This window comes from Dendropsophus ebraccatus, chromosome 2 (assembly GCF_027789765.1).
Source record: "Dendropsophus ebraccatus isolate aDenEbr1 chromosome 2, aDenEbr1.pat, whole genome shotgun sequence".
Classification (NCBI taxonomy): domain Eukaryota; kingdom Metazoa; phylum Chordata; class Amphibia; order Anura; family Hylidae; genus Dendropsophus; species Dendropsophus ebraccatus.
This window is the reverse complement of record NC_091455.1, coordinates 148,454,928-148,480,845: the sequence shown is the minus strand read 5'-3', so window position 1 is coordinate 148,480,845 and position 25,918 is coordinate 148,454,928. Positions and strand designations below refer to the sequence as shown.

Sequence of the window (25,918 nt, the reverse complement as noted above, 5' to 3'; positions counted from 1 at the left end):
AATCCCCATAAAACTTTTTAAAAAATGTAAATGTGAATGTGCCTAAATTGCTCTTCTGTATCCTTATAATTTTAGTCTATAAGGCTATTTGAGGGCTAATTTTTTTACACCATAATTTGAGGGCTAATTTTTTTACACCATAATCTGTACGTTTTATTGTTAGATCATTTGCTTTTATGTGACTTTTTGATCACGTTTTATAATTTTTTCTGGAAGTGATGTAACGAAGAATCTACAGTTTTGCACTTGTGTTTTTGTGCTTACACCGTTTACAGTGCAGGATCAGGAATGTGATCATTTAATAGGTGGGGTGACTCCACATGCGGTGATACCAAATATGTTTACTATTTTTTTTTATTTATTTAAAAATGGGAAATGGGGGGGGGGTTAAACTTTTATTATGGGATGTTTATTTTTATATATTAAAAAACATTTTTTTTACACTTGTTTGTAGTCCCCTTACAGGAATTCTATGAGGAATACACTAATTGCTTATGTGGTGCATCGCGGTGAGGCTCGACCAGTCACTTGCTGGGTGGTACTGTGTGACGCTGCGTCTGTGGTGGTTGGTCGAAGTATAGCTCAGCCAGATGTTGTACTGTTGTGATGCCAGTGTCAGATGGGCACACAGGTATGTAGGCACACCTGCTTTGAGTGGCTATACCTTTTCCCCTTTGGTCGGTGGCCTGCCTCGTTGTGAGAGGGTTCCTTGGGTGCTTATCACGGTGGTCCAGAGTGAAGTTGTGACCCACCCCATCTATTGGTACCACCACCCACACAAAGGGGAGATGACCCAAGGAAGGTGCAATTACTGTGTCGGTGTTTAAGTAATAATCAGCTGTCCTGTTACCATAAATAAACTCTTCTTTGCTTTAGAAATACTTGATATAGTGATATACAATAGACCTCTTACTTGACAATAGACTTTAGACTTTAGTGACAGGATTTGTGCTGAGAGCTCTAGAGGTAGTATAGTCGTGCTGGCTTGGTTGATGCTGAGTAATAGAGTAAATTCAGAGAAGTAGAGGGAAGGATGTCAAGAGAGTCCCAACCCAATGTAGTACTGTGCTCTGCCGGAACTTTAGAAGTAGAATAACTGAGAGTAGAGAGAATACTTGTGCCCGTGTTTTGACCTTTTGTCTTAGCACCACCTATTGCCCACCAGTGTTGAATGACTAGTCCTAGAGGGTGACACAAGCCCCAGATCTCGTTACTTAAGCCGAGTGGTCAGAGTTCTCTGATGACACCCGCGCTGCGAGATAAAGTACGTATGCTCTAGCAACTTTGCTCTATCCGGGTCAGTTCCTCTTGCTTCAGGATACTGTCCTGCACCTTTAGACATGTTCACGGCGTGGGGTGGGATGATCCCTGACTTGTCCTCTCTGTGACCATTTAGCACTGCATAGTGTGTAGAAGTGCTGCTTTCAAGAAAAGAGTGTCCTTGTTACCCATGTGTGTCTGTAGACTAGACTACACTGGATTTGACCTCTAACAGGGGGCCTGGCATAAGCCAAGGCCCAGCGTAACTGCTGTAGGGACCTTTCTGGCTTGCATCCTCTCTGTATGGGAACCAGACTAAGACTAAGGTCCCAATTACACAAGACGATTATCGTGCAAAAAATTGTTAAATCGTTCGAATTTAAACGATAATCGTTCTGTGTAATTGCAGGCAACGATCAAAAATCATGTCGTTGACAGTTGATATAGAGCTGAACCTAAAATTATGTTTGCTGTAATTCTACGTTCGTTTGCTGAAGTTCCACATTTTTTCACTAATCGTTCAGTGTAATTGCACATTGTTCATTGTTTTTCTGGGATCAGAAGGACTAAACGATCATAGTAACAATCGCAATAACGATCATAGTAACTAACAATTATCGTTCTTTGTAATATGGTGAACGATTTCAGGTTAACAATAAACAATCTTGTTTGCGATCTTTAATTGTTAGTCGTTAATCGTTAAAAATCGCTCAGTGTAATAGGACCCTAAGTGTGTCTACACTTCCTCTCCCCGTATGAGAACCTCCTACAGGGTATGTAATACCTGCTGTGAGTGGGTGAGAAGAGAGTGTAAATAAGAAAGAAGAATGGAGATAGGTGGAAAAGAAAAAGGTCTCTTATTGGTGCACAAATCACAAAAACAATAACCCTTTGAGTACTACAGCTGTGCAATACATAGGTACAAGACATACATACTAGCCACATCTAGTGGCAAAACTTAGATACTACTTCATTACCACTGTTACTCAGAGTACAGTCTTTTGCGAGGGGTGTATACACTAGCAACACCCGTGGTGGGACACCACACTTATAGGGATCAATATGTACGGCATTGATGCAATATCTTGCATCTTCATTGCTTCAGCCTGCTGCAAAAAGGCTGAAACAATCCTAGATGTAAAGCAGCCTGGAAGTTGTTGTAGAGGCCTTGGTCTGCTCAGACATCAAATCCGCTCCCCGCAATCTCGCACCTGGGAGCCAGTCCAGCCACCGCACCACCAGTGAAGGTTAATGAAGACCACTTAAATGGTTAAATAGCTGGCACGATCAGTCCATGACAGCTATTAGCCTCAGTTCCCGACTGCTCATAGAAGCCAGGAATACCCGTCATTTGTTGTTAAGAGTTTACAGAAAAACTGTGAGAGACTGAATTCTTGCTGGTTAGTAAGTAATTAAATAGTTTTTTCATGCAATAAAATGCTATAAAATTATTTAAAAATCATTAATTCTGTTTCTCACAGTTGCAGTGTACCTAAGTTAAAATTTACAGTTACACCAACTCCATTCTTTGTTGGTGGGAAAACTAGCAAAATGAGGAGTGTACCATATACTTCTTTTTTCCTACTGTACCATCCCAACATGAAAACCAGCAGCCACCTTTTAATGATTAACCCCTTAAGGACCGGGCCTAAAATGGCCTTAAGGACCGAGGCATATTTTGTGAATATGACCTGTGTCACTTTAGTCATTAATAACTTCGGGATGCTTTTACCTATCCGGCTGATTCTGAGATTGTTTTCTCGTGACATATGGTACTTTACATTTCTGGTAAATTGGAGTCGATACTTCTATTGAATCTTTATGAAAAAATCCAAAATAACGTGAAAAATTTGGAAAAATTGCATTTTTCCACCTTTGAAACTTTTCTGCTTATACAGAAAATGGTTATGCCACATAAATTATATATTAAATAGCATTAGAAACATGTCTACTTTATGGTGGCAGCTTTTATTTAACTATATTTCATTTTTTTTTAGACAATAGAAAGCTTAAAACATTAGCAGCAAATTTCAAAATTTTCAGTAAAATTTCATAATCAGATATTTTCAGGGACCTGTTCAGGTTTAGGCTGGGTTCACACTACGTATATTTCAGTCAGTATTGTGGTCCTCATATTGCAACCAAAACCAGGAGTCGATTGAAAACACAGAAAGGATCTGTTCACACAATGTTGAAATTGAGTGGATGGCCGCCATATAACGGTAAAGAACTGCCATTATTTCAATACAACAGCCATTGTTTTAAAATAACAGCAAATATTTGCCATTAAATGGCGGCCATCCACTCAATTTCAACATTGTGTGAACAGATCCTTTCTGTGTTTTTAATCCACTCCTGGTTTTGGTTGCAATATGAGGACCACAATACTGACTGAAATATACGTAGTGTGAACCCAGCTTTAAAGTGTATTTGAGGGGACTGTGTGTTAGAAAGCCCCACAAAGCACCCCATTTCAGAAACTGCACCCCCTAAACTCTGCAAAAGCATATCCAGAAAGTTTTTTTAACCCGTTAGGGAAGGCACAGAAATAAAAGCTAAGTGTGTAAGAAATTTGAAAATTTTAATTTTCTGTGCAGAGATTTTATTGTAATCCAATATTTTTCAGAATGATAAACCTACTAGCAGAGAAATGCACCCCAATATTGATTGCTCCGTTTCTGCAGTTTATAGAAATACCCCATATGTGGCCCTAATGCGCTATTTGACGCAACCACAAACCTCAGATATATAGGAGCGCCTAGTGAATTTCAACGCCTCTCTTTTATTTGGTCATTTTTGACTGTACCACTTCAGGTTGGCAGAGGCTCTGGGGTGCCAAAACCTAAAAGAAACCCCTAAAGGGACACCATTTAGAAAACTACACCCCTCAAGGAATGTAACAAGGGGTGCGGTGAGCATTTGGACCCCACAGGTGCTTCACAGATTTTCAGAACAATGCGGCGTGAAAAAAGAAAAATTTATTTTTTACTCTAAAACGTTGTTCTAGCCTTCAATTTTTATTTTTCTTAAAGGGATAAAAGGAAAAAAAAACCACAATGCGTGTAGTGCAGTTTCTTCCGAGTACGGAAATACCCCACATGTGGACATAAAGTGCCAAGTGGGCACAGGACGAGCCTCCAAAGGGAAGGAGCGCCAATTGGCTTTTGGAAGCTGAATTTCACTGGAATGGATTTCAAGAGCCATGTCGCATTTACAGAGCCCTCGTGCTGCCAAAACACTAGAAACCCCCCACAAGTGACCCCATTCTGGAAACTACACCCCTCAAGGAATCTAACAAGGGGTGCAGTGAGCATATGGACCCCACTGGTGATGGACACAAATGTGGAACAATGTGACGAGAAAGTGAAAATTTCCAGAATGGGGTCACTTTTGGGGGGTTTCCAGTGTGTTGGCAGCACGAGGGCTCTGTAAATGCGACATGGCGTTCATAATCCATTCTGGCCAAATCCAGCCTCCAAAATCCAAATGGCGCTCCTTCCCTTCTGAGGCTTGCCCTGCACCCACATGGTGCTTTATGTCCACATGTAGGGTATTTACAGACTCGGGGGAAATTGCTCTACACATTTTGTGTTTTTTTTTCTCTTTTAACCCCTTGTGAAAATGATAAATTCAAGGCTAAACCAACATTATAGTGTAAAAAATTTTATATTTTATTTTCACGCCACATTGTTCCACATTTGTGCCCGTCACCAGTGGGGTCCATATGCTCACTACACCCCTTGTTACATTCCCTGAGGGGTGTAGTTTCCATAATGGGGTCACTTGTCTTGGCAACACAGGGGCCTTTTAAATGCAACATGGCCCTCGAAATCTATTCCAGCCAAATCCAGCCTCCAAAAACCAAATGGTGCTCCTTCCCTTTGGAGGCTTACCCTGCACTAGTGATGAGCGAATAGTAAGATATTCGAATATTCGATATTCGTACGAAAATCTCGCGAATATTCGATCGAATATTCGATCCCATTAAAGTCTATGGGAACAAGTATTCAATTAGTGAAAAACATCTATTTGACTATTTGGAGGGTGAAACCGGAAGCTGGGGGATTTGAACGCTTATCGAATATTCGTGGGATATCCAATATTTGAATATCTCACTATTCGATCGAATATCTATTCGATCAAACAGTATTCGCTCATCACTACCCTGCACCCACATGGTGCCTTATGTCCACCTGTGGGTTATTTCGGTAGTCAGGGAAAATTGCTCTACACTTTTTGTGTTTGTTTTTTTTTATCTTTTAACCCCTTGTGAAAATGAAAAAATGAAGACAAGATTAATGATTTAGTGTAAAAATGTAAAAAAAATTACACTAAATGTTGGTCTAGCCTTGATTTGTTCCATTTCCACAAGGGGTTCAAAAGAAAATTAATGCAAAACGTGCAGGGTAATTTTCCCTGAGTACGAAAATACCCCACATGTGGACATAATGTGCCATATGGGCACAGGGCAAGCCACCAAAGGGACAGAGCGCCATTTAGAGGCTGGAGGCCATGTCGCAATTACAAAGCTCCTGTGCTGCCAGGACAGTAGAAACTCCCCACAAGTGACCCCATTCTGGAAACTACACCCCTCAAGGAATCTAGCAAGAGGTGCAGTGAGCATATGGATTCCACTGGTGATGGGCACATGTGTAGAACATGTGCTGTGAAAATAAAAAATACAATTTTTTTCATTTTCACGGCACAAATGTGTCCGTCACCAGGGGGCCATATCAATAGTTGCCCCCCTTGTTAGATTTATTATGGGGTGTAGTTTCCAGAATGGGGTCACTTGTGAGGGGTTTCTACTGTCCTGGCCGTACAGGGGCTTTCTAATTGCATCATGGCACGCCTCTAATGGGAATAGGGGGCCATGCCTATTTAGTTGGGCAAAAGGGACAATTCTAATTTATTTGGGGATATTAGGCCAATTATTACTTTATAAGGTTGAAAATGACAGGTGTCCATCAAATTCAACCTGTGTTGATCCAGAGAGGAAGGCAAAAAACCCTCGTGAGGCAGACGACAGTAGCCTCATCACAGCGGAAAAATTCCTTCCCGACTCCATAATGGCGATCAGAATAATCCCTGGATCAACGTGACCCCTGAAATAGGAATAAGGGACAGAATTTAGATAATGTAGAGCTCCAATGACGTGTAGTACGCCTTGAAGCGATCCAGTATGCAGAGGCTGGGGTAATCAGGACAGGTGTCACACTGGAAAATGGTGTCCTTCCTGATCTCCCTATTACGCCACACTCTGCACTTCTTCTGGGGTCTCCTGTTTTCCAGTGTGGGGGACGTCACCTGGAAAATGTTGTCCTGGTGCGATACGGGGTCCTTCATATCCAGAAGCGCTGGGTCCGCTCCATGGCTGATAAATATTAGGGCTTTATTACTGCTTCTGATATTTTTGGATCGTGCTGCAAGCTACAGTAGCTCGGGCAGCGAGGGACCGGAAGAGGGGGTGCTGGTATAAAAGTTATCCCCGTACAGGTGGTAACCTTTATCCAGCAGTGGGAAGATCAGGTCCCAAACGATCTTCGCACTAACTCCAAGGATGGGGGGGGGGCGGTTTCATCTGGGGGCATCTGGGGTGGATTTGGGTGTCCCTTCCTTCATACACTGTAATGGTACATGTACACTGCGGAATGGCGAAGGATAACCCTTTGTGCATTCCGCAGCTGGCACCCACCGGCGGACTGATGCGGGCGCGCGTCTCCGTCCGTGTCACACTCCATTCTATGCACAGGCGGATTCCGCCCTCTGTGCAAAGAATGAACGTGTTCATTCTTTGGACGGACGACGGAATCCGCCCGTGCATAGGATGGAGTCTATGACACAGGTGGAGACGCACGCCTGCATCAGTCCGCCGGTGGGTGCCAGCTGCAGAATGCACAAAGGGTTATCCATCGCCATTCCGCAGTGTGCACGTACCCTAAATCTGTAAGTGTACCCTGAGGTACTCTCACAGAGTTTGTAGAATTTAACGCCATACCGTCATCTCTTAATGGGACGGTACTGGCGGAAAAGACGTGTCTGGGGGGCAGCGTACGCTACGCTACCCCCAGACACATCACTGGATGATAAGGATGAGGATGAATGGGGGAAAAAAAGGATCCCCCATTCATCCTCACTGGCTGGTTCAGTGTCAGAGGCAATAATAACGTATGCCTCCGACGCCGAAAACACCCTGGGGGCCATCTTTATAAGGGGACTAGTATATGGGGTATGTAAATGTGTAGTGGTGTAGTGTAAAACTTTATTCCGTGTAGTGTAATGGTGTTTTTTACATGTTTTTTTTAACATTAAGTATAAAAAAAAAAACTACGCCAAGAAAGGAGTTGACGATAAATGCCGCACTTATGTGCGGCACTTATAAGCGGACCTTGGCTGTAGGATATAGGAAAAAAACACCATACGCCAAAAAGGAGGAGTTGCTGATCAGCGCCGCACTTACGTGTGATGCTGATCAGCACTCAGCGGCGATAGGGTGCGGAAAATGTAAAAAAAAAAATTGGAAAAAAAAAACTTTCTTCAACCCTATAGCTACTGATATGTGTATTATATACACTTATCAGCCGCTAGGGGGCAGTAGAACGCAAATTCCGGAAAAAGCCGAAGTTTGACGACGCTGGAGCCGATGATTGCCGATGGGGACCGCCAGAAAAAGATGAAGACGCCGACGAAGACAAGGACGCGATCGGGACCCGGAAGACGCGATCGGGACGCTGGAGCAGGAGAGTATGGGTCAATACCTGCTCTGGACACCTCAGCTACCTAGCTGAGATGTCCACAGCAGGTATTTAACCCTTTCATGGGGTACTTATATCGCCGTAATCGGGATAGGGCGATCGGGACGTGGCACCGTGGCCACCATTACTTTTAACAGTAATAGCGGTCGGTGCCGTTCTCGGACAGCACCGACCGCCATTGCTTTCCGGGCCATCGGGTCACCGATGACCCGGAAAGCTGCAGATCGCCGCCATTGGCTGATCTAAATTGATCAGCCAATAGCGGCGATCGTCAGCACGGGAGGGGTTAATCACCCCCCCCCCCTGTGCCGACAAGCAGGGATGGCCTGCTATACATTATAGCAGGCCATCTTCCCTGATCGCTGCGTGTGTACACGCATCGATCGGGGAAACCGCGGGCGTAAATGTACGCCCGTTTGCGTCAAGGCACGGGTTTTGGGGGCGTACACTTACGCCCGCGGTCGTTAAGGGGTTAAAAGCCTATTACCTATACTGTGTTCATATAGTAGGCAGATATATTTAGGTTAAAGGGGTTATCCAGGATTCAAAACACATAGTAGCTTTCTTCCAAAAACAGCATAGCTTTTCTCCCGTTGTGTGTCTGGTATTACAATTTGGCTCCATTTACATCACTGGGTACCATACACAACCAGGGTGGGAAAGGGACAGGATAGAGTTGGAGTTGTCTTTGAAAGATATTCGCCATGTTTTTTTTTGTTTTGTTTTTTTATTAAATCCTGGAAAACCTATTTACAGGGGTTGCATAGGATTAGAAGTCAAGAACACTTATATAGTAGTAAGATCTCCCATACAATAGTTAAAGGAGAAGTCGGGCCAAAATGTTATTACTGATGGAAAGTTATACAATTTTCTAATGTACATTAATTATGGGAAATGCTCATATACTGCTATTTCCCCTAATTTAGTGTACCAGGATGTGTTAGAATTATCTCGGAAGCAGTGACGTTGCGACGAATGGTGTAATTCCTATGGAGTGTCCAGCAGGGGGCGCTCTATATATAGAAGTCAATGAGTACCATTGACTTCTATATATAGTGCGCCCCTGCTGGACACTCCATTGGAATTACAATGGATGTGTATGTAAATGTAATATACAATGTTTTTGATTGAATACATTTATGGAATACTTTGGGGAGCAAGTGTCCTTGCTTCCCAAAGTATTCCATAAATGTAATCAATCAGTACATCACAGCAAGCCCGCAGCGGCCTGCCGCTACCGAACGCCCGCCGCTACCGAACGCCCGCCGCTCTGGACTACACTCTACTACTCTCATCACCTGCTCATAGCATGAGCAGGTGATGGGAGGTGTAGTAGCTGGGTTATATCTCTGAGATCGCGGCGGCCGCCGATGCTGCTGATGCCGCGCAGGGGGAGCCGCTCATCACTGCAGCCATCATCCCCCTCCGCTCCCCCCTCCTGCTTCTTCCTTACACTATCTGATCTGACTATCTGGGGAGTCAGCCATCACATAGTGTAAAGTTTGCTCGGATCCCGGAAGAAGCAGCAGGAAGGGGAAGCGGAGGGTGATGATGGCTGCAGTGATTAGCAGCATCAGCAGCATCAGCGGCGGCGGCGATCTCAGAGATATAACCCAGCTACTACTCTTCCATCACCTCCGCATGCTATGAGCAGGTGATGAGAGTAGTAGTTGAGATCGCCCCCGCCGATGCCGCTGATGCCGTGCAGGGGAGTCGCTCATCACTGCAGCCATCATCCCCCATTAGAAAATTGTATAACTTTCCATCAGTAATAACATATAAAAAAATTATTTTGGCCGGACTTCTCCTTTAAGCCATCACCCCCCTCAGCATTACTCACCTCATCCTTCAGCATTACCCCTCTCAGGCTTCAGCATCATTCCTCTCATCACTCTCTCACCCCCAGTGGCGTATTAAAAAACAAAAAAAATCCCTCACCTCCCACACCTGTTGGCCCTATATTATAATCCACTGTTCGCACCTCGTGTGGTTGCCTGTCTTGCATAGTGGTAAAAATGGCCCTGCTTTCATATGTTTGTTTGTCCTTTCATAATGTGGAATTTTTTTTTTATTTTCTGGTGTTTAGTGTAAAAGAGGTATTTTGAAGCCACTGAAGACTGTCTCCTTGCTACCCCTCCCATCCCTTTCCCTTTTTGGGACTCTTCCAGGTGACTGTCAATGCCTCTGACATCTTGCACCAGAGAATAGAAGAATTTTACTATGTTATGAGAAATCAGATGGATAAATGAAAAGTATTATGTGTCTCCTTGCCCTAAGAGCTATCTATCAGTGTTGTCAGTTTGGAATGTAACTTGCATTTGACAAATTCATTTTAAGGGTACGTTCACACTTACCGGATCCGCAGCTGATTTTCTGCTGCATATACGCAGCAGATTTCATTTAAATAACTGAACACAGCATCAAATCTGCACCATCAAATCTGCTGCGGATCTGCTGCAGATCTGCTGCGGATCCTGTAGGTGTGAACGCACCCTAAAAGGAAATAAGTTAGAAGACTTTAATCTACCATTATGTTCCCATAGAGAAGTGAAAGGTAGTGTTCTTGAAAGTAGTGTTGTTTTGTTAATATGTAAATTAGATGACTGCACTAGGGGTGGAACTACAGCGCTCAGTGAACTGATCTACCCCACTAGCTCCCCTCCTCATGAACATTCAATCAGCGTTTTCCTGTAATGAGTAGCAGAGTGACATCACTGCAGAAGGCCACCTCAAGGACGCACTTAAATAAAAATAAAACAGCACTAAGAATAAAGGAAGAAAATTACCTTCATTCTCAGTATCCCCACCAATAATATTCTTCTAAACTGCTGTTAGTTTCCCATAGTTGGCAACAGTATGCCAGAGTATACCTCGAGATATAAAATAGCCTAGGCCAAACTATACCCTAGGGTTTAAAATAGCCAAGGCCAGAGTATACCCTGGGGTATAAAATAGCCCAGGCCAAACTGTATCCTGGGGTATAAAATAGCCTAGGCTAAACTATACCCTGCTGTGTAAAAAAGCCTAGGCCAAACTATACCCCGCTGTGTAAAAAAGCCTAGGCCAAACTATACCCCGGGTGTAAAATAGCCTATGCCAAACTTTACCCATCCAGGCCAGCATATAGGCATCTAATGTCGAACCAGACAACAGTATACACTGGGGGATAAACTCTATACCTGGGGGTGTAAAACAGCCTAGGCCATGCTATATCTCTCAGAGCCATAATGTTATTACTTCACTGGTTTTCTTACTCCTGGCCCAGGCCACAGTATACCCCAGAGGATATATTCTATACTGGGGGTGTGTGTAAATAACCTAGGCCATACTATAAACCTGGGTATGGTCTAGCCCAGGTCAGAGTATACTCCAGGGGATATATATTCATACCCTGGGGGGTAAAGGCCATACTATAAACTTAGGGCCCCTTTACACACACAGATTATCTGAAAGATATCTGGCAGATTTCTGGAGCCAAAGCCAGGAATGGATTTTAAAATAGGAGACATTTCAGTCTTTTCTTCATGACCTGTTCTCTGTTTATAGTCTGCTCCTGGCTTTGGCTGCAAAAATCTGTCAGATATCTGTCAGATAATCTGTGTGTGTAAAGGGACCGTTAGATATAGTCTAACCTAGGCCACAGTATACCCTGGATGATAAACTCTATATTTTGGGTTGTAAAATAGCCTAGGCCAGACTATATCCCTCCAAGTTATCATATCACTGGTTTTCTCACTTCTGGTCCAGGCTACAGTATACCCCAGGGGATATATTCTATACCAGGAGGTGTAAAATGGCCTAGTCCATAATATATTCCTCCAGGTCATAATGTTATCACTTTTCTAATTTGTTGTGTACATATCTTTTTTATTTTTTTAAATCATACTCAGATACAGTTTTTTCCTATTGTTGGGAAATATAGTACAGTGCTTACATTGGACTGACAATAGATGGCACTGTCCATTTAGTGCATCATCTACACAATTTTTTTGAGCAGGAGGTGCTTTGTTTTGCATGGGCTACACAAATTTTTTGGTCATTAGACGCAAGTGCCTTGCTACATCTTGCACAACTTATGCCTTAGACTGGTTTCACACTGCGTTTTTTGCAGTCCGTTTTTTTTTTTCCCATCCCTTTTTGCAAACAAAGAAGGATTAAAATACGGATCAAAAGACCAGGTTTTTTGTGTATGCTAAAAAAAGGATGCATTTTGATCCGTTTTTTTTTATTATGGAGGTCAATGGAAAAATGGATCAAAACGGAGGCACACAAATGCATCCGTTTTTTCATTTACTTTTCATGAAAAAAAAAAAGAAGAAAGAAATTGACTGCAAAAACACAGCGTGAACTCAAAACAGCGCAAAACAGCGCAGCATCAGCCTAAAACTGCTTGGATAAAAAGCTACGCTGGGGTAATATTTGGCACAAAAACTGAAAGTTTGCACATGATAAATCTAAAGAAGAAAATAGGCTATAGAAAACCATGCCCCATCCCAGCAAAACCCTTAATAAATCTTTCACAGATTTTTATGAAGTGCTCAAACTCTCCTTATTAGCTAATAAAAAAATAAATAAACAATAGTACAAAAGCAATGATAAATGTGTGCACACTTTTAAGATTTACATCAGTTAGGGATCAGTTACACAGAAAGATTATCTGACATTATCTGCCAAAGATTTGAAGCCAAAGCCAGGAACGGATTTGAAAAGAGGAGAAATCTCAGGCTTTCCTTTATGACCTGATCTCTGTTTATAGTCTGTTCCTGGCCTTGGCTTCAAATCTTTGGCAGATAATCAGTCAGATAATCTTTCTGTGTAAATGGACCCTTAGCTTCTCACTTAACTTAGCAGGCAATAAAATAAAATAAAATGTTGAAATTCTTGTGTCTATCACTCAAAGCTACTGATTTGATGGGGGTATAATATGGCCTGAGGGGGTATAAACTGGCCAAGGCCAAAATATACCCCGGGGTATAATCTAGTCTAGGCTAGTATAGTCTGGACTGGGGGTATACTTTGGCCTGTTACACTGGCAAATGTAACTTGCCTCCTCCATCAGCAGCCTGCCTCCCAGATCCCAGCCCAGCACAAAGTATGCAAGAAGCATAGCAGTAACTATTTCTCTGCTGTGCTTCCTCCTGATGACAGGTCATGGGTTTCAGTGTGTATGTATATATGTATAAATCACAGTGTGTCTATGTATGGACTATATTTGTTTTTGTGCATATATTGTACTGTAGCTGTGAGAGCTCCTTCATGTGACACATAGGGCTCACTGGAAAATAGTACAGCTTACAGTACTGTATATACTGTATAAACAGAAAATGTATTAGCAGCAAGATATAGCAGTATATGCTCAATTCTGCATTGCCAGAAGTTAAAGAATCACCCTGGTGATCAGTTACTCACTACATTTCTCCAGCTGTCCCACATCTAAAGAGGCCAGAAGTCAGTGTCTTCTATGCATCTCTATAAGTGTAAATTTACACGGCCGTATCTGCAGCGGATTTCACGCTGCGAGTTTTGCAAAAGTCCGGAGACCTTAAAAGTCTACCAAAATCTGCATTTTTGCACTAGCACCTGTGAGCAGTCGACTTCATATATTGTGTATTTCACTGAAGATATTTTCAGTAAAGTTCAATGCCTGTTTAAAGGGGTAGTCCGGCAGGGGGGGGGGCATTTTTTTCCTGACACCTTGGAGTAGGTGGCTGAGGGAAACGACGTTCACTCGCCTCCCTGGTTCCAGTGGCGGGTTTTGCATCGCGGCGCTCAGTAAGTGACAGAGGCGGGATCCGTGTCAAGTCCGCTGAGATCCCGCCTCTGTCACTGACTGGCTGAGCGGACCTGAGACTTATTGTCTCAGGCCCGCTTCAGACACCAGGAAGCGGCCGGGAACCGGGGACCGGAGCGCCGCGATGCGGGACCCGCCGATGGAACCAGGGAGGTGAGTGGATGTCATTTCCCTCAGCCACCTACTCCCCGGTGTCAGGAAAAAAATGCCCCTCCGCCTGAGTACCCCTTTAAGTGCTGGACATCTCTTGCACCGCATCCTGCACCTGTATCTCACACAATAGATTTACCAAGGTCTGGTGCCCGTATGTTCAGGGGTGAGTGTCACCACTCCTGCCCACTGTGACAAGTTGCTCCAAAAACACCAGAGCCCACCAGCTGCACATAACATCTGCAATACGCAATGTTGTAATGATATCTTTTCCTCCCTACAATAGCTTAAAATCTACATTAGTGTTGGGTTAGTACTTTGTGTGTCACTGCAAAGTGTGGCCACTAGATGTCGCAGTGGTACAGTTTTAAAGCATCTATATTATAAACAGTTACATGCACTTAGTAGATTTTTTGGCACTAGTAAGTTAATTCCGGACCGCTGCATAAACAAGTGTGCATTCGGATCTATGGAGGGCCTTTTACTGCTGAACCTTGCAGTGGTGCTCAACACAAAAGTCAAAGTAAAAATACAAAAATAGAAACAACTTAATTTCATGCTGGTGCTGGGATATGGACAAGTGGGCGATGATCATTTCACAGCCAGGTCGAAAGGAAGTGCGTTGCAGGTGTGTGTGTGCAAAACGTTCGTCGCCCGCTCGTCCACATTTCAGCACCAGCATGAAATAAAATAGTTTCTATTCTCGCATTAACGCATGGTGAGTGCAGCATTTTTCTACATTTAAGCATATTATAGACAGTGTTACAAAGGAGTACATTGACCAGTTTCCAGAACAGATGAGCATAAAAATATAAAATTAGAACGGAAAGTCAAATTATTATTGTCAGGAATGTGCAGTAGCCTGGTGTGAACTGGGCCTGGCTTTTGCTTTTGTGTGACACACCCGATTGCTTCTCAGCTTCCAGCAATGCAAGGGTTACACTGAACTCTGCTAGCCTTGATTGCTGCAGCTGAGCAAGTCTTTTTGATTGATGTTTTTCTCTGCCTGTCTGGAACCCTGAGGATCAGAGCGCCGGTCCAATGGGGATCCGGACAAGGTTCTTGATCCTCATAAAAGAAAGCTGAGCAAGTCTGTCAGCGCTGGCTATTAAGGTTCATACCCTGATCCTATCTCCCCCTGTCTATTCCTACGATCCCCGTACCTAATCCCTCTGCTCGATTTACCTGTTATCTGACCTCCTGCCTGACCTTTGACTAACCAACAGTTTACTGATTTTGTACTGCATTGCCCGTTTGGTTTGGACTTTGGGTTGTTTGACTCTCCCTTTGTGTTTGTTCGTCTGTCTCGTTCTGTGTTCATCTATACCAAAGCAGGGTCCACCTTCATGGTTGTCTGCGGCTGCCTAGGGCTGTTTGACGCATGTAGGTAGGGACAGTGGGTGGGCTCAGTATCAGGGCTCACTGTCGTTTCTTGTCCCTGCCTTCCCTGTCCTGACAAATTACATTATTAAGTGGGATAAAAGTAAATACATTGGGGTAAATTTATCAAAACTTGTGAAAACATTGAAGCAGTTTCTTATAGCAAGCAATCAGAATACTATGGGTAACTGCTACAATAACAAAAATTTGCATGAACCCTTGAACCTATAACTAGAGATGAGCAAACTAAACTTCACAAACCAAGATTTGTTACGAACTTTGCAAAAAGTCCGGTTCATCACAAAATCAAACTTTTTGCAGTTTGTACTGAGTTCATAAAGATTCACAATTTAGTACTCAAAAAAAGAAAAAAGGGGGTATGCTTCAGTGTCATCCTACAGTTCTCTGGTGTTCCCTGCTGATTGCAGCTGCTGTCTTGCATGAATTGCGTGCTTGAGATCTCCCCAGAGTGGCAAAATGATATTGAAGTCAGGAAACTGAGATGGCCACTCCAGAACTTTCATTTTGTTCTGCTGTAGCCAATGACAGGTTGACTTGGCCTTGTGTTTTGGATCATAGTCGTGTTGGAACGTCCAAGTACGTCCCATGCGCAGCTTCCGGGCTGGTGAGAGCAAGTTTGCCTCCAGAATTTGCTGATAACGTGCTGCATTCATCTTTCCTTTAGTCTTCCAGTACTTTTCAGCTGCTGTATGTCCTGCCAGAAAGATTGTTGTCTTTTCAGTCCGACACAGTGCTCTTTGCTGACATCTCTGTCTGAGACAGAAGCTGTCCTATGTCCTGTGCAAATTGCAACACCGGCCATGATTAATTCAAAATATACATTGCATTAACCCCTTCGGGACCAGGCTAATTTTCGTTTTTGCGTTTTCGTTTTTTCCTCCTTGTGCTTAAAAGGCCATAGCACTTGCATTTTTACACCTACAGACCCACATGAGCCCTTATTTTTTGCATCACTAATTGTACTTTGCAATGACAGGCTGGACTTTTGCATAAAATATGCAGTGAAACCAGAAAAAAATTGAAAAAAACCCACAATTCTTTTTCTTTAGGGGGATTGTGTTTTTATATCTTCCTCAAGTCGTTACGATTAAAACGATATGTAACATGTATAACTTTTCTTTTATCTGATGGCCTGTAAAAAATTAAACTATTGTTAACAAATATACGTTCCTTAAAATCGCTCCATTCCCAGGCTTATAGCGCTTTTATCCTTTGGTCTATGGGGCTGTGTGAGGTGTCATTTTTTGCGCCATGATGTTTTCTTTCTATCGGTACCTTGAGTGCGCATATACAACTTTTTGATCAAAAATGCGCAATTTTGTACTTTGGGATATTTTTGCGCTTACTCCGTTTACCGTGCGAGATCAGGAATGTGATTAATTAATAGTTCGGGCGATTATGCACGCGGCGATAGCAAACATGTTTGTTTATTTATTTACTTTTATTTATAACCTGGGAAAAGGGGGGTGATTCTGACTCTTATTAGGGGAGGGGGCTTTTTATTGACAACAACACTTTATTTATTTTTTTTACACATATACTAGAAGCCCCCCTGGTGGACTTCTAGTATATACACTCTGATCTCTCATTGAGATCTTTATAGTTCTGTATAGTTATACAGCAAAGATCAATGAGATAGGCACTCTTTTGGCTGCTGCAGCCGAAAACAAACAAGTGCCGAGCCGGGGACGGCGCCATCTTGAAGCGGTCCGCGGCCGGCTTCAGTAACGGAGATCGCTCCTCCGGGACAACGTCCCGGAGGAGCGATCTCCCCTACTAGACACCAGGGAACTGCTGAATCCGGGAATCGGAGGCAGCTGTCATCTTTGACATCTGCCTCCGATTATCTAATTAGCGGGCACGGCGATCAGACCGTGCCCGCTAATAGCCGCGATCCCGGGCTACATGAAGCACCCGGAATCGCGGCGGTTCAGAGCGGGGTCGCCTCGCGGCCCCGTTCTGAACACCCGCACGAGGACGTACAGTTACGTCCTCGTGCGGGAAAGGGTTAAAAGTCATTAAAAGTCAATAGAATCCTGTCCGTAGTGTATATGCAAAGTATAAACTCCGGCCGGGATTCCAAGCGGTCGCAGGAAAAACTGACATTCTTAAAATAGCAGCTGCACAACACGTACAGTTCACACAATGGAAAGTGCGGCTCTGGCCGAATTTTCTATTGTGTGCTGTGGTGATCTGGCACATTTCAGTGCGCCCGCATCTTAATTCAATAGAAATTAAATTCATTTGGCCGCTACTGCAGTACAGGCCAGGATGAACTTCACTGACACTGGCCATTCTTCTTCCCACCTCGCTTGATGTTATCCACGCAGATTCCTGATGGTGAATATCCCTTAAGGAACTATTCCAACAGGGTCTAGTCAGGCAAAACAGGAGTCCGTGGAGCCTCGGTTGCGAGTCTCAAAACACGGGATAGCCAGATATCTCTAGCCTGTTGCCACGGGGTGCCTCCATGATAGGGAGAGCACCACACCACCCTGATAAATAGCCCCTTAAGTCCCACTCGGTTGCGAGTATTGGAAGATAAATAGGGAAACACCAGGGTGGCCCCTTTTTGTCAATGTCTAACTCTTAGAGTTCAGTGATAACTGTGTTTTGTTGGTCGATTTGCTATTGCCCCAACTAGCCAGAATCCTACTCCACACTGACGAGGGGCAAAACCCCCGAAACGGCTGTCTGTGGATGGAAGCCTGCCTTGGCAAGCCCTTGTCATGATCGCAATACTTGAGTTAGACATTGACAAAAAGGGGCCACCCTGGTGTTTCCCTATTTATGTTCCAATACTCGCAACCGAGTGGGACTTAAGGGGCTATTTATCATGGTGGTGTGGTGCTCTCCCTATCATGGAGGCACCCCGTGGCAACAGGCTAGAGATATCTGGCTATCCCGTGTTTTGAGACTCGCAACCGAGGCTCCACGGACTCCTGTTTTGCATATTTAAATTTTTGGGGGCATCAGTGGAGACTCTTGATTGAGTACTTCATTGGAATTTCACTGTTCTCCTTGAGTTCAGTGATAACTGTGTTTTGAGGGTCTAGTCAGGAAAAGATAAAAACACAACTCAACAGTGTAGTATCATCATAAATTATAGATAAAAAGACTACATTCTAAATATTGCTTCTTTAGAGAAATAAGAAACTGTGTCCCTTTCAAAAGGGAGATTGCTTGTGGGAAAGAAATTATTTGAAGCTCCATTAATTATTATCTCATTACAAGATCTGGGGTTGTATTGTCAAACCATAGTCTAGTGCGATGAAGCTGTCAATTATAGTGAATAATTAAGGGGCCAGCTGCATGTTTAATTTAACAAGATAAACATCTACCCAGATGTTATATACCCATTGCTCTATAATAAGATATGCTCTAGGGTTTTTAACAATACACAGAAGAGACATCTATACTTTACCACCTTTGCATGCTAACACTTAAGTCAGTTCTCATTAATTAAGTGCACCCCTTTGTAATCTTAGTCCATCTTTTTACAAATATAATGTATACATAGCAAACTCCAAAGCACTGTCTGACTCATTATGTTGTACAGAAAATAAAAATCTAGTAAAACTAGAAAACAAAATTCAAGTGGATGGTGATAATGGAGGTACGGAAACAATGCAGGTCCAAAAACTGGACTATAAAGTATAATGTGAGAAGACAAACCACAATGGTGTGGGGGGACCGGTGCCGTTGAAGATGTCCAAGTAACAATACTGTAGCACGCCTTTTTATTTTCTGCAAAGAAGAGCGCAATGAAAAGTGACAAAACCAAAATAACCTGCAAAACCTGGGTAGCTACATGGTAAAAGAAGTTGGTTTCAGAAGAGTAGGGCCTCATCTAGAAACCATGATGAGATGCTATTCAAAGATCAATTTACAATTCACCTGCAGTCTGTGACTTTTTGTCATATCACCTAGTATGCCCATTAAGCATACAGCATTAAGCAGAAGAGACACAGCTGACGTTACCATCAACTGATCTTAGGGTACCTGTATACAAAAAGATTTATCTGACAGATTTTTAAAGCCAAAGGATTTAGGCTGCCTCTTTTTTGTAGAAAACGCCAATAAAAACACCGGCAGCCAGATGTTAAAGGGGTAGTGCGGCGCTAAGAAATTATTCACAAAATAATACACATTACAAAGTTATACAACTTTGTAATGTATGTTATGTATGTGAATGGCCCTCTTCCCCATGTTCCCCGACCCCGCCTGTGGACCCGGAAGTGTAGTGCAGTATAAATACCTGATATGTGTCGACCCCCATCCGCCGTCTTCTGACAGTGATGTAATCTTCGGGAGGCCGGCCGACCCGCTCCTGCTGTCCCTCATGCCGACCCCCCTTTGCCGCTTCATAACTATGCTCAGCCGCGATTGGCTGAGCACAGTTATGCTCAGCCAATCGCGGCTGAGCAGCTGATGACGCGACACATGTCATCAGCTGCTCAGCCGCGATTGGCTGAGCACAGTTATGCGTCGGGGGAACACGGGGAAGGGGGCCATTCACATACATAACATACATTACAAGGCTGGGTTCACACTACGTATATTTCAGTCAGTATTGTGGTCCTCATATTGCAACTAAAACAAGGAGTGGATTAAAAACACAGAAAGGCTCTGTTCACACAATGTTGAAATTGAGTGGATGGCCGCCATATAACAGTAAATAACGGCCATTATTTCAATACAACAGCCGTTGTTTTAAAATAACAGCAAATATTTGCCATTAAATGGCGGCCATCCACTCAATTTCAACATTGTGTGAACAGAGCCTTTCTGTGTTTTTAATCCACTTCTGGTTTTGGTTGCAATATGAGGACCACAATACTGACTGAAATATATGTAGTGTGAACCCAGCCCAAAGTTGTATAACTTTGTAATGTGTGTTATTTTGTGAATAATTTCTTAGCGCCGCACTACCCCTTTAAGCCAGAATCAATGGACGTTTATGATTTTCCTTGCATACATGGAGTTTTTATTTTGTGGCGTTTTTGGAGCTCTGTGGTAGTTTTCCAAAAAGCAGAATGCTAAGGGGTTTGTTTGTTTTTTGGCAAACTGCAGTATTTTTTTCCCTATAGACTTCAATGGAAGTCTTCAGCTCCACTAAAAAATGCCATAGCTTATGCATATGGTGGTTTTTAGTTCCGCTTTTCAGGGAGAAAAGTCCCACTATCTGGCACCCAGGGGTTTACTCAACCCCCTGTGGTCCAAGGGGTGACAGTCTGGTCCACAGTGGCTACAGCAGGAACACTGCTTCAGTCGCTGAGTATCATCTGCTCAGCCATTCACTGGCTGCAGCAGCGTCCCAGCTGCAGCCACTGATGCTGGGAAGCAATTTATGAAGATACACTTGTATGAGATACACTAGCACAGTATCTCTGTGTGCCAGTCTTTGCTGAAGATAGATGACATCGGGGTGAGTATAACCCCTGAAAAGTAAAGGATAATAAAACGTAATACAATATAGAAAAGTTTTTTATTTAAAAAATAACACCTCTACACCCCTCGTTGACGATTTTATAAAAAAAAACAACAACCCAGGTCATGGATGTAGTGCGCCTTACAGTATGGCGCACAAAGGGTTAAGTATGGATGCATGACGTCTGCTCCTGCAACGCTGTTCACCTTCCATGAGATGACGAATACTCAGATGTGAGCTAAAAGAGCTTAATTCCTCTCATACGGCATCGGGACTTTATTGAGCAAGTTTTTATGTGAATACCTTGGGATTTTGTACCTTTTCAAAATTGGATAAAACATGTGAAACATATTTTCATGTGTGTGTCTTCTTATTGGATGGAAGGCGTCGAGGTTCACAAGCCCTAGTTACCACACACATGTATGAGAGGATCACATTGCAGAATAAGTATTGTATATTGTTGTACTTTGCTGGTTTTCTCACACTGTCTATAATTTTTTGAAAAGTGTGTTGTCTCCTATCTCTGCAAGGCTTCCAGGTCACCTGATCAGTGTATGACATGTCATGTGCTGATCGGGTGACACATAAACATTTACCAGATAATCATCCGATGTTAAGCCATCTTTATAGGTTAAAGCGAGTGTACAATCAGGTACATTCGCTTTAACATGACCCACAGATAGATCTATAAAATATGCCAGAGAAAAAAGTGCAGCGCTCTGAGTAGATACTTGAACACAATAAAATATCAGTAAGTCACCAAAATGCTGTGGGTAAACTCACTTCACCATGGGGGAGAGGCCAACCGACCACGCCAAACCCCCTCCAGGACGCTTATCAGTAATATGGATCAGAAGAATTCCATGAGCTCCCGGTTCCAAGGGTTATATTTATTCAGCAGGGATATAGGCAAAGCGTTTCGGTGGGTCAATTGGCACCTTTATCAAGCCAAAAGAACATAGCAAAACATACAACATTTATACAATATATGCACTTACATTCCCAGTTAGTGTCCATGCGAATCTCGCGCTGGCTTGGAAGTGACGAATCGCCAGCATCTCCGGCCGGTATAACCGGAAGTTGCTTGCGTTCCACTGTTGCGTTCCACCGCCGCCAGATGTGTCTTCGGCTGCGGCCGAAGCCGGAAGTTGTTTGTGTTCCACTCTTGCGTTCCACCGCCTCCGGAAGTGTCTCCGGTTGCGGCGAACATAGTGTAAACATATTTTATTGAGATAGGATAAAATAAACAATATTATACTATTATACATACAGTCTATATTCTAATTTAATGGTCTCTATCTGTAAAGATTCACTTTGCGTTAATATATATATAACTTTATAAGTGCAATTGCTTGTGGGATAACTCCTTTCTTATTGCGACTAAACATAGTAAAAAGTAAAAAAAAAATATATATATATACAAAAATAAATAAATATGTACTGTTAGAGATATATATATATATATATATATATATATATACATACATAACGTTAAAAAGTAGTTAGTATATATACTAATATATGCTATATATATATATATATGCATATCATAGGTTTCCAGAAGAGTTCATAGATTGGCAATTGCCAACCAGGCAATTCCCCAAACCATTATTGCGTGTATGTTTCTATAATAAAAAAAACAGTATAAAAAATTTCATATCGTAGTTAAAACTCTATCAAATCTATAGCTATAAAGTGCAAATGTTAAAGTGACAATTCACAAAACAGATAACTGTCAACCAAAGTGCTTCATATTCAAATAGAATATACCTCAAAAATAAAAAATGGATACAATGTTCTAAAATATTTTACAGTAACTACTTTATGGACATTTATTTTATTTCTAAAATACCTGCTCGAGAGATTCATTTAGTCCATGAGGGTTCAGCGTGTTAAGTCGGAAGATCCAGAACATCTCTTTATGGCACAGGTTCCTATAGTTCTCTTGCGATATCCTCTCTATAGGGGTAATTCGTAGTAATTTTGGATCGTTATTATGACATTCAGAAAAATGTCTAGATACACTGTGCAATTGATAACTATGACATATATTGAACCTGTGCTTATTGAGGGGTTGTCTTAAAGTGTTTTTCATTCTTCCTATGTATTTAAGTGTACATGGACACTCCAACATATAGATAACAAACTTAGTGTTACATGTCATGTGTTGTTTAATTATGTATGGATCGTTCTCATCGGGTATTTCTATTTCTTTTCTCTTATGTATGATATGGGCACAGCATTTACATCTAGAGCTGCTACATCTAAAACTCCCTGGTTCTGTTAGCCAGCTGTTTCCAGTTTCCCTAAGTTTACTTTTTTCAATCCTCGGGACAGAAGGAGCTAGGAGATTTTTCTGAGTTTTACTTTTACGAAAGATACATTGTGGTTTGTCTAGGACACAGTCCTTTAAGATGGGATCATCTCTGAGGGTTCCCCAATTGGCCCTCAGGATTTTCTGAATATCCCTATCATGGGCATTGTATTTAGTAATGAATAATGTTTCCCCGTATTTCGTGTTATTTTCTTTTTCCTTGCTAGATGGTAAGAGGCAAGGTTCTTGGCTGTAAGTAAGGGCTCTGTCATATGCCCCTTTAATTAATGTCTGGGGGTATTTTTTCTCTCTAAATCTATCTTGTAATATGGACATTTGTTCTTCACATTTTTTTTAGGGAGCTGCAGTTCCGTCTGATCCTCTTCATCTGTCCAAAAGGTATGTTGTTTTTCCAGCTGCTGAGGTGGCAGCTATTATAGTCCAAGTAACTATTAGCGTCCACCTCCTTAAAGTGCGTGGCTGTTTGGAAATGGTTATTTTCAATAAAAATATTAAGATCTAAAAATACTACCTCTTTATTGCTAATAAAACTAGTGAATTCTAGCCCCCAATCATTAAAATTTAACTGGTTAATAAAATCTTGAAGACTCTGTGTCTCCTTCCCATACTAAAATAATATCGTCGATATATCTTTTATATAAGACTATATTAGGATGATGTATTAACCTTTCAAATGCCCCCATATACAAGTTGGCGAAACATGGGGCAAATTTGGTGCCTATTGCCGTTTGGTGCCTATTGCTGTTTTTTGACAGTTTTTTTTTTTCTCAAAAAACAGGAAACAGTCAGAAAACCGGAAGTCCTGTGTATTTCAGGCCATCTGAGCGCTCACAGAAAGAAGGCAGTCATGTGACTGATGGACATATTCTGTGACTCTTTCTACTGGTCGGGTTTCCTGGGTTTAGTCTGTTTTTTACAACTAGTACAAGTTTAAAAATCTGCCTTCAGGAGCCTGGACCTGGATTTCTGCTTTGTTTTACAGCATGATAATAACAACAAAAAATAATGAATGTATATTGCAAACTTGCTTTATATCACATCTACTGTTGACTTAGATTTTGAAAGTTAAGATGTCAGTAACACTTTAAAGTTTCAGGATGTTATGACTTCCTTATGAACAGCCGAGTTTTTCTGGTTGAAGTATAAAAGTAAAAAAATAAAATAAAAAAAAAAAGTCTATGGGGGAAATTTATCATCTAAACACTTTTTTTGAGTAGGAGGGGCTTTTTATGGGCTGCACAAAATTTTACGATTCTTGCACAAAAATCATCATCAGACACAAGTGCCTTGATATATCTTGCTCAATTTACTGCACAATTCATGGCTAAAACAGCTTGGCTAAAAAGCTATGCTAAGGTAGAATTTTGTGCAAAAACTAAAAATCTGCACATGATAACTTTAATGAAAAAAAGTAGTTAATAGAAAAGCAAAAGTAAATTGCAAACTTGCTTTATATCACATCTACTGTTGATTTACATTTTGAGGCTATGTTCACACTACGTATGAGACCGGCCGTTCCGTGACCCTGACCGGGTCACAGAACGGCCAGTCTCTGGCCGGATCATCTCGTCCGGTACTTAAGTACCGGCCGGATGATCTTTCCGGCCGCAGAGCTCTGATGCGGGCACATCAGCGTGCGCCCGCATCAGAGCTTACCATAGCACAGAGTGAAGCGAGTGGCCGCAGCCGCTCACTTCACTGTGTGAACTGACAGGTCTTTTTTTTTCACTGAATTCCGGCCGCAGAAAACTGTTCTGTCAGTTCTTTCCGGCGCCGCACAGATCCCGGCCGGAGCGTATACGATGTGTGTATGCTCCGGCCGGGATCCAATTGCACACAAGGCTATGTTCAACTCCACAAAACTACGGCCGTGGTTCTGCGGCGAGAACTATGGCCGTAGTTTTACGTAGCCTGAAACTATAGCCTGAAAGTTATAATGATAGCGACATCTGCAACATCCTGGATAGGTGTAAAGATATTAAATCTGGTAATGCGGATAAGCACAAGTGGGTAGAATATTGGAGTCACTGTGATAACAATGTTTCCCCCCTTATGTTCTTAATGTTGTAAAATATAATGGAGGACGATGGGAATGGAAATGTTTGGAGGAAGACAGATACATGTCAATGAAAAGATATATACACTGTTAATGTAATTATAACCGTTTAGCATTTGAGGATGATGTTTCAGAGCCACTTTTCTCAATATCACCTGCTTGTTCGGTTTCTGCACACAGCTTGCCTTGGGTTCTGTTCACCTTTATGGTTTTCGGTATAAGAGAAAACATAACAGCAGTGCCTGACCTGTCAAGCAACAGACAATGCTTCTGCCCCCAGACTGTTACCTAGTGAAAGAAACAGAGCCTCCAGCAGAACAATGTATGTTAGAAGAGGATCGTTCTGATATTTTGGGTATTCACAGGGAGTTGGTAGGAGCATGGCATCTCAGCAGGACAGAGTAATTTAGGAATGAGAATTTAAGATGAGGACTTTATCTTGTGGGTAATAGCACCAACATCAGAGACCTTATTAATAAAGTGTACTTGTCATGAGGGCCCCTGCTGGTTCAGTAGTGAATTACATGCTACTGGCAGAACTGCACAGAAAAGCTGTCAAATGAGTTGCTAAAAAGTTACTTTGCGTACTCCTGTGAACTGAGTACAAATAAACATATCAGTAATCGTAAAGTTTCTAGATTTCCTGCATTTTCATACTTCAAGATGGTAAAATTGTTAAGTCTTAGTGTGATGTTTCACAGATTATAGAAACAGTGACTGAGCAACCTCCTAGATAAAT

General features: G+C 42.3%; 1 long non-coding RNA gene across 1 annotated transcript in view; it reads left to right on the top strand.

Moving 5' to 3' along the window:
* The window catches only part of LOC138784701 (uncharacterized), a 67,526-nt gene extending 43,322 nt beyond the window's left edge, over window positions 1-24,204 (top strand). Inside the window, exons 2-3 of the long non-coding RNA XR_011361910.1 lie at window positions 23,461-23,501; window positions 23,902-24,204. This is a non-coding gene — a long non-coding RNA (uncharacterized lncRNA). The remainder of the gene's footprint in view (window positions 1-23,460; window positions 23,502-23,901) is intronic.
* The last annotated feature ends 1,714 nt before the right edge of the window (window positions 24,205-25,918 follow it).